The sequence below is a fragment of the Macrobrachium nipponense genome, chromosome 38 (assembly GCF_015104395.2).
Source record: "Macrobrachium nipponense isolate FS-2020 chromosome 38, ASM1510439v2, whole genome shotgun sequence".
NCBI classification, from domain to species: domain Eukaryota; kingdom Metazoa; phylum Arthropoda; class Malacostraca; order Decapoda; family Palaemonidae; genus Macrobrachium; species Macrobrachium nipponense.
Genome location: NC_061098.1, coordinates 54652050 through 54667049, shown reverse-complemented (window position 1 = coordinate 54667049; position 15000 = coordinate 54652050).

Here is a 15000-nt window from a genome sequence, read left to right as displayed (position 1 = left end):
AATAATATATTATATAGTATATATATATATCATATATATATATGATATATACCTATATATCTAAAAATATATATCTATATATATATATATATACTATATATATATATATATAGTTATATATATATATAGAATCTATATTTAGATATATATATATATATATATATACATTATATATATATATTTATTTATATATCATTTATATATATAAAATATATATATTTATATATCATAATGTATATATATATATATATATATATATATAGTATATGTATAAATATATATATATATATAATATATTATATATATACATATATATAATATATATATATATATATATATATATATATATATATATATATATAATATATATATATATATATATATATATATATAATAATAGTATATATATATATATAATTTAAATATATCTATATATATATATATATACTATATATATATATATATTTATATATATATATAATATATATCATATTTATATATATATATCTATATATATATATATATATATATATATATATTTAGTATATATATATCTATATATATATATATATATACGTATATATCATTCGAGCTACAAATGTCCTTTAATATCTAATTTGCTCTACCTCGGAATTGATATATTTTCATATATGTACCAAGGGGGAATATATATATATATATATATATATATATATATATATATATATATATATATATATATATATATATATATAATGATCATGTATATATATATATATATATATATCTAGTATATAGATATATATATATATATATATACCTATATATATATATATATTATTATATATATATATATGTATATATGTAGTATATATATATATATATATATATATATATTATATATAGATATATATATTATATATATATATATATATATATATATACTATATATATATATATATATATATATATATATATATATATGTATAATATATATATATATACTATATACATATTTATATACCTATATATATATTCTAGATATATATATATATATATATATATATATTATATATCATATATATCATTCGAGCTACAAATGTCCTTTAATATCTAATTTGTCTACCTCGGAATTGATATATTTTCATATATGTACCGAAGGGGGAATTTTTTTTAGTGATAATAATTTCGTCCCCCCACCCCATGGGATCGAACCACCTCACCAGTTGGACGGGGAATGAAATCAGGAACGGACAGTGACGCTACCGAGTCTGCTAGCAGAGAGGCTATAAGTTCATATCGATTCTGACCATTACAAATCACCGCTGATCTCGGTGTATTCATAATTAGAATTTATATAAAACCCCCTCAACCAAGCTAGCCGATTCGAGGTGTTTGACCCACGCAGCATTGTTATGAAATACTTTATCACATCACCGTGATTCATATAAATCATATAAATCACACGGTGATGTGATAAGTATTCATATATGTATATATATATATATATATTGTATCATATATATATATATATATATATATATATATATGTATACATGACATATATATGATATATATATATATATATATATATATTATATATATATATCATATATATATATATATATATTATATATAATATATATATATGTACATATATATATATATATATATATAGTATATATATATACATATATAGTGAATCGCCTATAAACACACAGCTGGTCATAGGGCGCTGCCCACTGTCACTCCTGATTTCTGGGTTCCTAGGTTCATGCCCGGAGCCGACGAAATTATTATCAACATAAAAATTCCCCTTTAGTTAACATATATGAAAATATATTAATTCTGAGGTAGAGTAAATTAGAATATTAAAGGACATTTGTAGCTTAATGTATATATATATATGTATATATATATATATATATATATATATATATATATATATATATATATATATATATATATATAAGAGAGAGAGAGTTGATGTTTTCATAATAGCAGAAATAAAAGATTATCCGGGATAAATACAAAAATACCAAGTGGGTCACGACAATTCTTAATATAATATTAACATGGCATACGTTTTCCTCGTAAGGAGATTTTTATAAAGAGAAGCTATAGAAGAAATAACTTGTGTACATATTCCTTCAAGATAATAGCATACATTCAACCTTAAATCAATTTTGACCATGTAATAGGAGGAGCTCAGTAGGACAGACAAAGGAAAATAAAAAACTTCTGGACATCATTAGATTGTATCATCTATTTTAATATAGTTAAGCTCACTTCTGTTCACTAAGGTTGTCAAAAATTCGTAAAAAAACTCATTCAAAGAGATAAAAGTCTTTTGTAAAGAGGCCAATTATGGGATGTTCCACTGGTGACTGACCTCACTTCAAGAGGACGAACGTTTTTTTGTCTTCCTGGCCTTCCCTGTTTCATTGAGAAACATTTGATGTCGATGTCTCCATATAGTTGTTATGAAAACGTTTATTGGTCATTTTTAAAATTGTGGAATTATTGATGAATGCTAAAGTTATTATGCTTTGCGACTAATTACCTTCTGTATAACAGAGCAACATTTGTGCATCAAAATCTTTATGATATTACTGTTAAACATTATGGAAATAAGTCCCTTCTGGTGAATCTCCTGAGGATATGCACCAAGTTTTACATTACCATGAACGCCTAAAAGATTTCCTAGTGAGCTCTAATATATTTTAGAAGTATTAAACTAGGAAAATTGATAACAATTTCAAAACAGCAACCCAGAATATTCCGCTAACGACGATGAAAACTGAAAAACAATTGAAATAACTTAGAAATCTCGGGACGAATCACGGTCAGAGCGAGGCTTGAGAAATACTTTGGAGGACAACTTTTGTAGGACGACTTTTATTGCGTTAAAGCACTTGCTACAAGGGCCTGCGCTCTGCAACATCATTTGGAGCAGCATTTTCCTCATTTCGTAAAACTGCTGGAAGCCTTTGGTAGATTATTGGGGTAAGTATCCATGAATAAGTAGTGAAAACACAAAAGGAGAAAAATGTAGGAATATAATGAACTCTTCCTAGGACTTGTACACATATACATACTCATTCAATCGTATTCTACATTGGAAAATGAAAAGAGTTATTCTCAGAAAATGCCCATATAGTTTCGTCCTCCAATGAAGAGGTCCATTGGAGGATGAAACTTTTGGGCATTTTCTCAAAAAAACTTTTATCATTTTCCTATGTGAAATACAATTGAATTAACATATCTTCGGGCCTAAGAAGATAATAGTACTACACATTCATATACTCACACACGTAGACGGTAATATGGATGTGATGTCTTGTGAACAAATAATTACATATAAATACCTAGGTAATTACCATTTCGAATGATATATAAACAAGCAAAGCCGCCCCTTAAAGCACTGATCATCATCCCCAAAAATGTTTAAATCATTTCAAAATAAGTTCAAGTTTTTGAACAATAAAAAAAATACGGAAGAGATGACATGGCAACTTTCAAGCCCTATGGGACCTACCTTCCATTCCCAAAAGCCTCGCTTCTTGGATAATTTAGTCCAAGCTGTTCAAACAGGTGAAGTGTTGGCCCACGTTAGTAAATCAGGTAGGGGAAAATAAGAGCAAAGTAGACGCCTAAAGGGATTATAAGCATCAGGGCTAGAGTCTTCGTTCGTGTAATTAGGATATCCTGTGCGTAGCTGACGTAAACAAAATTCTGAAAAAAAAGGACAGAGAATATTACGCAAATTTAGAAGACTCTTGAAGGGGAATTGGTGAATATCTTTTTCATTTATATAAAAATGTACCTGACATGTCTATAAACAAAATCGTTGCATAATTGCGAAAGAGATTTTTCCAATATTGAATATTCTGATATAAACTTAAATTGATTTTCCAATGAGTCGCCAGATTGAAAAAAAAAATGTGTTAATTAGACAATTGTTTGATAATATATAGTATATATATATTGTAATATTTTTCAATACAATTATTAAATAAACCATGCTACTCATGACATATGGGATGGTCCTAAGTCGAGGTGCAATCAAAAACTGTATACAAAGCCATAACAATATCTATTTATACGTAAAGTCATAATTCACCGGGTAACACTCTCCAAGCATTTGGAAAATGAACATTAACAGACGAACAATTGACTTCAAACCACTTCAAATTAAATCCTTCGTGGGTAAAGGTTGGAGAGGACCTCTACTCCAGAAGCTGAAAACAAAAACAAAAGCCATAGATAAACAAAAATGTACATACATTTAACACAACACTAATTTTCAATGACTGGCTATAACAAATTAACAATGTACAATAATATATAAATGGCTTCAAAACACTATATTTTTGAAATAACATAAGATAAACAAATACAAAGACCACCCTCACCTCCACCCTGTGCGAGTCTCAGCCGTGAACTAAGGCAGCGCTACGAAAAGAAAGATGGCGAATGGGGACACGAAGAAAAAGGAACATCGGAACTGAACCATTATTGGAACATCATAAAATTTAAAAAAATGTAAATTATATATATATATATATATATATATATATATATATATATATATATATATATATATTATGTATACAATAAAATTGCGAGACGTCAGCTAAATTCAAAACAAAAGATAATCAACACTGAATAAAGAGTGAAACACGTTGCTTTGTAAATAATGAAGTGACTAAATGTGAAGACACAACAATATATTTCGACAGCTTCAGAACTTCAAAGACTTGTACCCCTCGCATGCACGTGCATAAGCAGGACAGAAAATTGTGCAAGCAAATTCAAAGTCTGCCAAGTAATGCAAAACTCTTGCAAAATACCCTCGTCTGCTTTCGACGTTGCTCATTGATGCATGCTAGAAAGGGATTCAAGATATTAGTTCAAATCTCTTGGGACGGAAATTGCACTTCACAGTCTGTCAAAAGATGTAGAGAGAATATTTTGTATATTAGGAACTCACAATATTTCCACGCTTGTCAAACACATATGCACACAGTCACACATATGTGCGCAAACATGGTATTAAGCAAGGGATAAAAATAAACAGAAAAACCAAAAGTTTCATTTTGAGTATATATTCTATATAGCACCAAGAAGTATTTGTTTGTAACCCGGAAATCAATGTAAAACCGTTTCATTCATTATCTTCCATTAACTCTCGATATATAACAAATTATTGTACACGTTCTCTCAATCACATGAAGATATTTCCTTGCTCACGTAAACTAAATACATTTGTTAAAAGCCAACCCGGAATGTTTTGATAATTCTGATAAATTTCAGTTACCGTAATCTTGCCTGTTAGTTATACTCGACAGAACCTGAAAAGGGGACGTATGATTAATTCGAAATTATTTAGTTGGAATTTCAGACGAAATCAGTGATTATGTTTTGCAAATAACGGCACGAGACGGAGACGAAATCATATGATTTCGTATGCCCTTGAACCAGTAAATATATATATAAAATTTGAAATTTAGGAGTCGTATATTATTACATCCCTTCCATACTGCAACACATTATCTCTCTAAAGAGTAAAATTAATAGATTTCCCTTAGGCTCTTTAGAAAATAGATAATGAAATGAGGATACCTTTAGATGTCAAATGCAGCTGAATGATTTATGCATTATCTGAAAATTACAGAATTAAGAACTGGAATTATGTTATAGAAGTGTCGTATGATATATGCCTTATTCATACGAAATTATATACATGAATAATTTTACTGATATTAACTGATTATCCATAACAGTCATTGAGCTCATTAAATCCTAAAAGCAAAAAGAACTTAATGTTTTTTTCAGTATAGCATATATATATATATATATATATATATATATATATATATATATATATATATATATATATATATATATATGTAAATATTATATATATATATATATATATATATGATATATATATATATATATATATATATATCATATATATATATACATATATATATATATATATATATATATATATATATATATATATATATATATATATATATATATATATATATATATAATATTTACATGTAGAATTTGACTGAAATTAACGTGACTTATCCAAAACAGTAATGGAATTCATTTTAAATCCTTAATAACATCATAAACATTTTCCTTTTATCAGTACGGTTTCCTCTCGTCTGCTGACACGGCTTGGAAAATATAAAAAGAAAAAAAAACAACAAATATCTTATATAGACAGAGCACTATTCACTGGACTCAAATAATTAATTAGGAAACTTTGTTGCTTTTGTCGCTTGGTTTGCGTGTGGGGACGAGACTTTTCAAAACCCTTGTCACTTTAAATTAGAGACAGAAGTGGGGTTGAAAGCGGCATATAAATTTTCGTGTGTGAGTCCACAAATAGCTGGAATAGGAAATGTTTTAGTGTTCAGCATGAATTATTTGTTGCTACTGCTGCTGCTGCAAGTATTTGTAATATTTTGGTAACACAGATTCTCGTTATTATCATTATATTATTATTATTATTATTATTTATTATTATTATTATTATTATTATTATTATTATTATTATTATTATTATTATTTTGCTAATGTGAATATGAATAATGTTCTGATTTTTTATTATGTCCTTACAAATTTTCTTTTTTTTTTCTTTTTTTTTTTGGCTTTTTTATTACAGTCATCTTATTCGACTGGGTGGTATTATAGTGTGGGGTTCAGGGTTGCATTCTGCCTCCTTAGAACTCCATCACTTTTCTTACTATGTGGATTCCTGGAGCTACTTCCGCATCTAATTTTTCCAGGTTCCTTTTCAGGGATCTTTGGATCGTGTCTAGTATCGTTCGTGGGCCGACAATTCCGCGCAGGACAATTCCGCGCAGGACAATTCCGCGCAGGACAATTCCGCGCAGCAATTTCGCGTCGACAATTCAGCACATGATAATTCAGCGCATGACAATTCAGCACAAGGACTATTCAGCGCAAAGACAATTTGGCGAAATATTTGGCGATAATAAGCTAAAGCATGGAAAAATAAGGAACTGTGATAAAATTAGTTTTTATTTGTAAATTATTTTTGAAATTTAAAAAATGAAATATATCTATTGAAATAAGACACTGAAAATTGTATCCTTACGATTATGGGTATAATTTCCATTAGCATACCCCATATCCTTATTTCTATTTTCAATTCTTGCTTATCATTTTTTTTCTCTTTCTTTCTCATCTACTATGGTGTCCTGAGGTATTGCGACATCGATGAGTGATACCGTCTTCTTGATTTTGTCAATTATCGTCACGTCTGGTCTATTGGCACGTATCATCCTATCTGTTCTGATACCAAAGTCCCAGAGGATCTTTACCTGATCTTTTCTATCACTCCCTCAGATTGGTGCTAGTACCAATTATCACTGCAAGGTAGCTGATGTTTCTTGCACAGGCTCCAGTGGAGGGCTTTTGCCACTGAATCATGCCTCTTTTTGTACTGGTTCTGTGCAAGTGCCGGGCATTCACTTGCTATGTGGTTTATGGTTTCATTTTTCGTATTGCACTTCCTACATATGGGAGAGATGTTATTTCCGTCTATCGTTCTTTGAACATATCTGGTTCTTAGGGCCTGATCTTGTGCCGCTGTTATCATTCCTTTTGTTTCCTTCTTGAGCTCTCCCCTCTGTAGCCATTGCTATGTTTCATCGCTGGCCAGTTCTTTAGTCTTTCTCGTAATATGAGACAGACTAAAGACAAACAGAACGGAAGAATGGCAGAACAAACAAATGCACGGATAATATATTATATTATCTCCTGTCTCTGTATATTTCTGGGTCTTCGTCTACTTTCATCAGTCCTTCTTGCCATGCACTCTTGAGCCATTAGGTTTTCAAATATTGCCCCAGTGCTCTGCTCTCGATGTTCACGCAGTCCTATAGCTTAATAGTCCTTTCCCTCCCTCCTTTCGTGTTATGTCTGGTCTGTCCGTTTTTGCTCTTGGGTGTAGTGCTTTGTGTATTGTCATGTGCTTCGTAGTTTTCTGCTCTATGCTGCGGAGTTCAACCTTCGTCCATTGACTGTTCCTGCGTTGTTTATGGCTTTCATCATATTTACGGCGTTAAGTTTTGAATTGAGTATCGCCTTTAGTCTCCGAATATGCATATATTCTCTCATGATAATGTCCTTGTTATTTTTATTATTATTATTTTTATTTCAAAGGAGACGACGCACAGCTACAACAGCTAGTTGACCGTGCCAATAGCATTGTACCCTCAATTAAATTCACTGTTGAACTGGAGGAAGATAATAAGCTTGCATTTTTGGATGTTTTGGTTATTAGAGATAACGTGAGTAACAGGAACAGAGTTATATGTGGTCTGGAGGGTACAGAAATTTATATAGATGATTTGGTTATTCACAGCAATGACTGGCGGACTCATTTGGTGAGATTAAAGAAGGTATTTGAGGCCTTGAGAGCTGCTGGTCTTGTTGTAAATTTAAGTAAATGTGAATTCGGTAAAGCCAAGGTGTGTTACCTAGGTCACGAAGTTGGTTTGGGTCAGGTTACTCCTAAACAAGCTAACCTCGAGGCTCTATTAAATTTGCAAAGGCCGCGCAATGTTAGGGAGATCCGGAGAATTTTGGGCATGATGGGTTATTACAGGAGATTCGTCCGGAACTTCTCTGACCTTGCTCAGCCCCTTACTCAACTATTGCAGAAGGGACAAAAGTTTGTATGGTCTTCTCAGTGTGAGGAATCTTTTTTAAAACTGAAAACTGTATTGATGTCTAACCCCATTCTAATGTCTCCTGACTTTCAGAAACCATTTATTGTGGCTGTAGATGCCAGTGATGTGGATATAGGTGGAGTACTTTTTCAAAGACATGAAGATGGTGAAGTGCGTCCAGTATCATACTTTAGTCGTAAGTTGCTGGATGCTGAGAGAAGGTATTCTACCATCGAGAAGGAGGCACTAGCTTTAATTCGTACCTTGGTTCATTTCAAACCATATGTTACTAATTTTCCTTTCCCGTAGAAATTTGGACGGACCATAACCCTTTGGTGTTCATCGAAAGAATGAAAGGTTCAAACCAGAGGATTTTGCATTGGGCTCTTCAGCTGCAGGAGTTTCCTTTAAGTATTAAGCATGTTAAGGGTGTTGATAACTGTATTCCTGATGCCCTTTCTAGGATGTAAGTCTGGTTATTTCTCTTTTCACCTCGCCCTTCTCATTTTTCCTACGGGGTTTGTATTGAAAATTATATTTAAGGTAGTCAATTTTGATCATGTTTAAAATGGTGTATGGATTCGGGCTTTGTCTTAAGTCTGTTTCATTATGTTCCGAGTTTTGCTTCACCTTATTGTTTTTCCCTTGCAGGATTTTTTAGATTAAATTTCTCTTTTTTTTTTTTTTTTTTTTCCTTGCAGGATGTTTTAGATTAAGTTGTCTATATGGATATCTTCTAGTATGTAATATGATTGTGGTACTAAAAAAATGTATTCTATTTGAATAATTTTTTTTTTTGAGGGGGAGGAAGGTGTCAAATTAACGTAATTTATTGATTGTTTATTTTCTTAAATCAGCCTTGTTACTTAGTTTTAAGTGTTCTCTTATATTTAGTTCAGCAGCTGTATTTTTTTTACGTTAACGTAACATTCAGTGGTTTTGCTCAGTGATTCCTCCTCTTGTTGTATTACCTAAACTATCGTTGTTTAACGATTGTTTTTATTTTGTTTTTGAGTTGGAATGGAACTGTAGTGCTGTGAGTGGAGGCCGGCCAAAAATAGTTCGGGCCTGTTTAAGCTTCTGGACGTACGCTCTTTTGTTGGCAGCCTTCTGGAGATTTATCTTTCGCCTTTTTGGAGGAATACTCCGACGGACCTCCCTTGGAAGTGGTTTTGCGTAGATGTGCTGAGCCATCTACGGCGTACGTACATCGTTGGAGTTTGATTACGGCTGTGATTTCGCAGGTGTTAGTCACTTGCGACACCCCTGTACTCCTGTTTCCCGCCTGAGGAGTTGGCGGAAGACGTGGTCGTCGCTGTCCCGCCATGAAGGAGGCGTTACGCCAACCGCTGTCCTGTGTTGTCCATCTCCAGCTGCTGGTCCAGGAGAGCTTAGGGCTCGTGAGGAGGCACGTAGGGAGGCAATTGCCAGGTAAGAGGAGATTATCCTGTGTTGTCCCTCAGGATCGAACTCGACCCCTGTATCTACCTGGACAATTCGTGAGCTCCCCTGTTTAGCTGCTGGGAGGTTGAAGAGACCTCCGTGAACTCCTGTGCACTTCGTTGTACGCGAGGATCTGCGTAATTAATTATTAATCATATTGGTTTATATATATATGTATGTTATATTGAGTGGTCGGTATTTGGTATTTTTGCCCCTCAAAATTTTTATTTGAATTAGTTTAAGTTTAGAACTGCCACGGTTAGGTAGGAGATTTAAGGTTTTCCTGTCTTTATTTTCTCTAGTCTTCCTTCAATCTTATAATTATAGGTTAGTGGTTTTTCATTATTGGGCCTGTATTATTATTATTTGAGCCTTTGGCATGTTATGTCCTTTCCTTTCTTTGTTAGGGTCAGCTTTTAAGTATTAGGTATCCTTGTGGGCCGTTTATTGTTATTGCTCATATTTACTGTTAAGTTTTCTCACAAGGCTTATTTAGTATTAAGTGTATTTTATAATTAAATATTGTTTATTTTATTCTGGTGTTTGTTTCCACATTCCTCATGCCCTGTGTACTTTCTTACTGCCTACGATCCCTGTGATTATTGAAGTATAAAGAACCTGTATTACGGCCAAAGGGGTCGTAACATATGTAGAACAGGAATATCTTGTCAATACTGGTATTATCATTATATTGGTGTACTGGAATGGCAGATCTCAGTCCTGGTCAAACAGAGGTCGTCGTCGGTGTTGATATCATTCCAAAAACGAGATCAATGTCGGGCCGGGGTCGTCTCTGGTATTCAGCTGGTATCAATGCTGGTGTAGTTCTGGCTTATTGCGACGTTTCGACCTTCTCGTAGGTCATCTTCTTGGCTGGTCTACCATAAAAATAAAGAGATGGTGTCTGCATGCCGGTATTCATAGCAGCTCGAATTAAAGAGCTGATATCTCATTGGTTGAGTCGGTCTTGGGTGAAGTCAGGGATCTCAAGTTGATGGTCGCAGGGATTCAGCCACGCGTGCACTCGAGTAGTTTGTCCAGAAATGAATGTCTGAAGTCCTACCTACCACCGGAGTCCTATCTTCCTGCTGGTGCTCCTGAATTATCTGGATTTCGGGATTGTCGGGTGGTGGTCGTTCGCTGCTGAGTCTTTGGGCAGCGGTAGGGAGGAGAAACATTTCTTGAGTTAGGTTTCTCCATTCCTGTATGGAGGGCTTCCAGGAGGTGCAGACGACGGGGATCAGTAGTTTGGTCAATAATCTCGATATTAGGTATAATATCGTTCCTTCTTATTTTTTTCTCATGTGCAGTCCTGGAATGATTATTAATGGCTCCTTCTTGGGCATGGCAGGAGATTCTCTTGGAAAATCGTATGGAAGTCATGCCTATGTATTTCCTGAGGCATCCTCAGATGGGGCATGTGTTTCGGTAGACCACGTTCATCTTCTTCAAGGGATCCTGCATGGGGACCACTGGGTTGTTCCTCATCACCTTATACCACAGGTGTAAGTGCCCTTTGTAAAAAAAGCTTGATGGCTCTGGGATGTCGGGGGCGGGTTCCTGGAGGTACCAATCTTCGACATTCTTCGCTATCAAAGCATTGTCGGCACAATTAGTGTGCCCGGTGGTGATGAGGACCTGGGCCGCACGTTCTAATTCACTGTGCATATTGCACCAGGAAGAGCAGTGCAAGAGGGCCCTCCTGACGAAGGCGCTGATGGTGGAGTTCTTATACATCTCAGGGCACTCGCACTCTATATTCATGCACATACCCAGGTCCATCAGCTTCACATACACGTAATCGGGTGTCTTGTTGCTTGACAAGGATGTCGAGGAAGGGGAGGTGGCAGTCTTGGCAGTGTTCTATTGTAAAGGAAAGGCAGCTGTGATCATGGAATGCCAATTGCAGCTGCTCTATCTCATCCTGGGAGTCGGGGCTGATGAAGGTGTCATCGATGTAGCGCACATTAATCCTTGGTTTGCTGGAATTCTGTTTAGGGATGTTTAAGGTTGGTGTATACACCTTGTCCAAGATCATTCGATGCCCCTTGGCTGAAACACGGCTCACGAACTGGAACAAAGAATATTCTAACATCTGGTTCATAAGCTGATTTGTTCATGAACTGGACTGTTCATCAGCCGAGGTACCACTATACAAATATAAGTAAATATATATATATATATATATATATATATATATATATATATATATATATATATATATATATATATATATATATGTATATATATATATATATATATATATACATATATATATATATATATATATATATATATATATATATATATATATATATATATATATATATATATATATATATATATATACAATAAAAGGAGCCCATAAAAAAACACCAAAATGTAGAGAGAAACGTACTATATTTCAGAGACTGCTGTCTCTCTCTTCAGGTATATGAATGAGAAAAGTTTACAGAAAAGGTGGTATTTATACCAAGAGATTCGTCCACAAGTAAGCCAATTTAGGTCACCCCCGCTGATAATCTTCCTTTAATCTTCTTAAGCGTTGGTTGAATGAACACTGCGTCGACGATATCTGATATCCAATTCCCTTTGAGATGTTCATTACCTGCTTCTCTTTTATTAAGGCCGATTCCATCATTTGACTCTTGTACCATAGAATAAACTGGAATATGTCAGTGTAATTTTATAGCAGCAACTGCCGGTACAAGAGTCAAACTGATGGAATCGGCCTTAATAAAAAGAGAAGCAGGTAATGAACATCTCAAAAGGGAATTGGATATCAGATATCGTCGACGCAGTGTTCATTCAACCAACGCTTAAGAAGATTAAAGGAAGATTATCAGCGGGGGGGTGACCTAAATTGGCTTACTTGTGGACGAATCTCTTGGTATAATACCACCTTTTCTGTAAACTTTTCTCATTCATATACCTGAAGAGAGAGACAGCAGTCTCTGAAATATAGTACTTTTCTCTCTACATTTTGGTGTTTTATGGGCTCCTTTTATAGATGGAATTCTGTTGTTAAAGAACATTTTTACCAGTCATATATATATATATATATATATATATATATATATATATATATATATATATATATATATTATATATATATCTATATATACATATATACATATGTATATATGTATATATGTATATATGATATATAGAAATATATATATATATATATATATATATATATATATATATATATATATATATATATATATATGATATCTATATCTATACATCCTCTCACCTCTCCATTCTGGCAAAGATGGAGTCATTTCTCACTCAACTCCATGGAGCACGACTCTCTTCTCCACCCCGCACTCCTTATTATGGAGGACTCCAACAGAGGAACAAGTCAACGGGGCAGCGGCGCACCCCGCTCGCGGGACCGTCATGGGAACCACGAGTACGGATGAACACGGCGCAGACTGTAAGTTCGGGGAGTGGGGCCAACCAAGACGGCATAGTCCTATTACGACGGTGGCTACCGCACCTACCCAAACCACTTCGGTGGGGTATGATGGGGAGAACGGAGTGCTGCGTGAGGCGGAGGGGGCCAAACACACCTGACTCCACGTAGGCCATTGACTCTATGCCTCATATCCCTTCCCATGGGGAACTTCAGCTGAGGGAACCACGTCTGCTTGGGGAGGGGGTCGACTGCGAGGGCATCATTGGATTGGGGATGAGCAGGCGGTCTGCTCTGCAGTGCACAACCCCCTCCCCCCATACATACCCCTTCCCTTCGCTGTAGCACTTCCATGGGGAAGTCTGAACAGAGTCCAAGGGGCGCCGGTCCAGGACCAGGTCTGGCCCACTGAGGGACCCGTCAGCTCCCTCTGCCTCCAAGGGACGTCAATCCCCCCCAGGGATGTGACCAAGGGGTTCTGATGACTCATAGAAAAACTCAGACGGAAGCCTTGGCTGGACGAGTTGAGCGCTCCTCTCAGGAGCAGGACACTCCTCATCAGGACACTCCACATCAAGACATACCACATCAGGGCACTCCGCATCGGAACACTCTGCAGCAGGACACTCCACATCGGACACATTGCAGCAGGACACACCTCAGTGGGACACTCAACAGCGGGACACTCTACAGCTAGACACTCCGCATTGGGAGACAGGAACTTGGCGGCGATCAGCGCCATTACCAGTGCATCCAACGATGGGGTGCCCCACAGACTGCCACACATCCATCACTCATGGAGAAAGGTGGTATCGACCTACGGCACATTCTGTGGGGGCAAAGAAAAGGACTGCCAGATCCCATGACGTAAAAGGGCGGCCCCAACACCTGTTAAAAAAAAAAAAGTGGAGAGAGAAAAAGCCCCACAATCCCTGCCCTCAGGACCAGGGAAGCAATGCCGTAGCAAAAAGCCTCCAAACTTAAAACCGACACCAACACATGCAAGGTCAACACCCACACACGGGAAACACAAAAGGAAACGGGTTGGTAACAGACGACAAGCTGAAACGTGAGAATGCTACAGCGACCAGGAAAGGACTGCAGGTCAGAGGTAGGGATCTTCGACCCTGGGGAATACCTGTCTGGGGGTTGGGTGGGAATAACCAGTTTTTTCTGGTCGGTAGCAGATTTGCATCCAGGATTCTCCTAATAAAGTAGTTCGGAGTATGTATACGGCGTCGGAACAAATATAATATATATATTGTGAGAGTATGTTGTTGTTTTTATGGAACAATAGTTTGCCAGTTCTTTTGGTGGGTTGTTACTTCCTTACCTGTGCATGGTTTTCTTTGTGTAGGAGTGACATCTGTCTCAGTGACTGACTAAGTTAGTCCGGTCCAGGGCGGCAGTAAGTCTGGTTCAGAGTAGCATCAG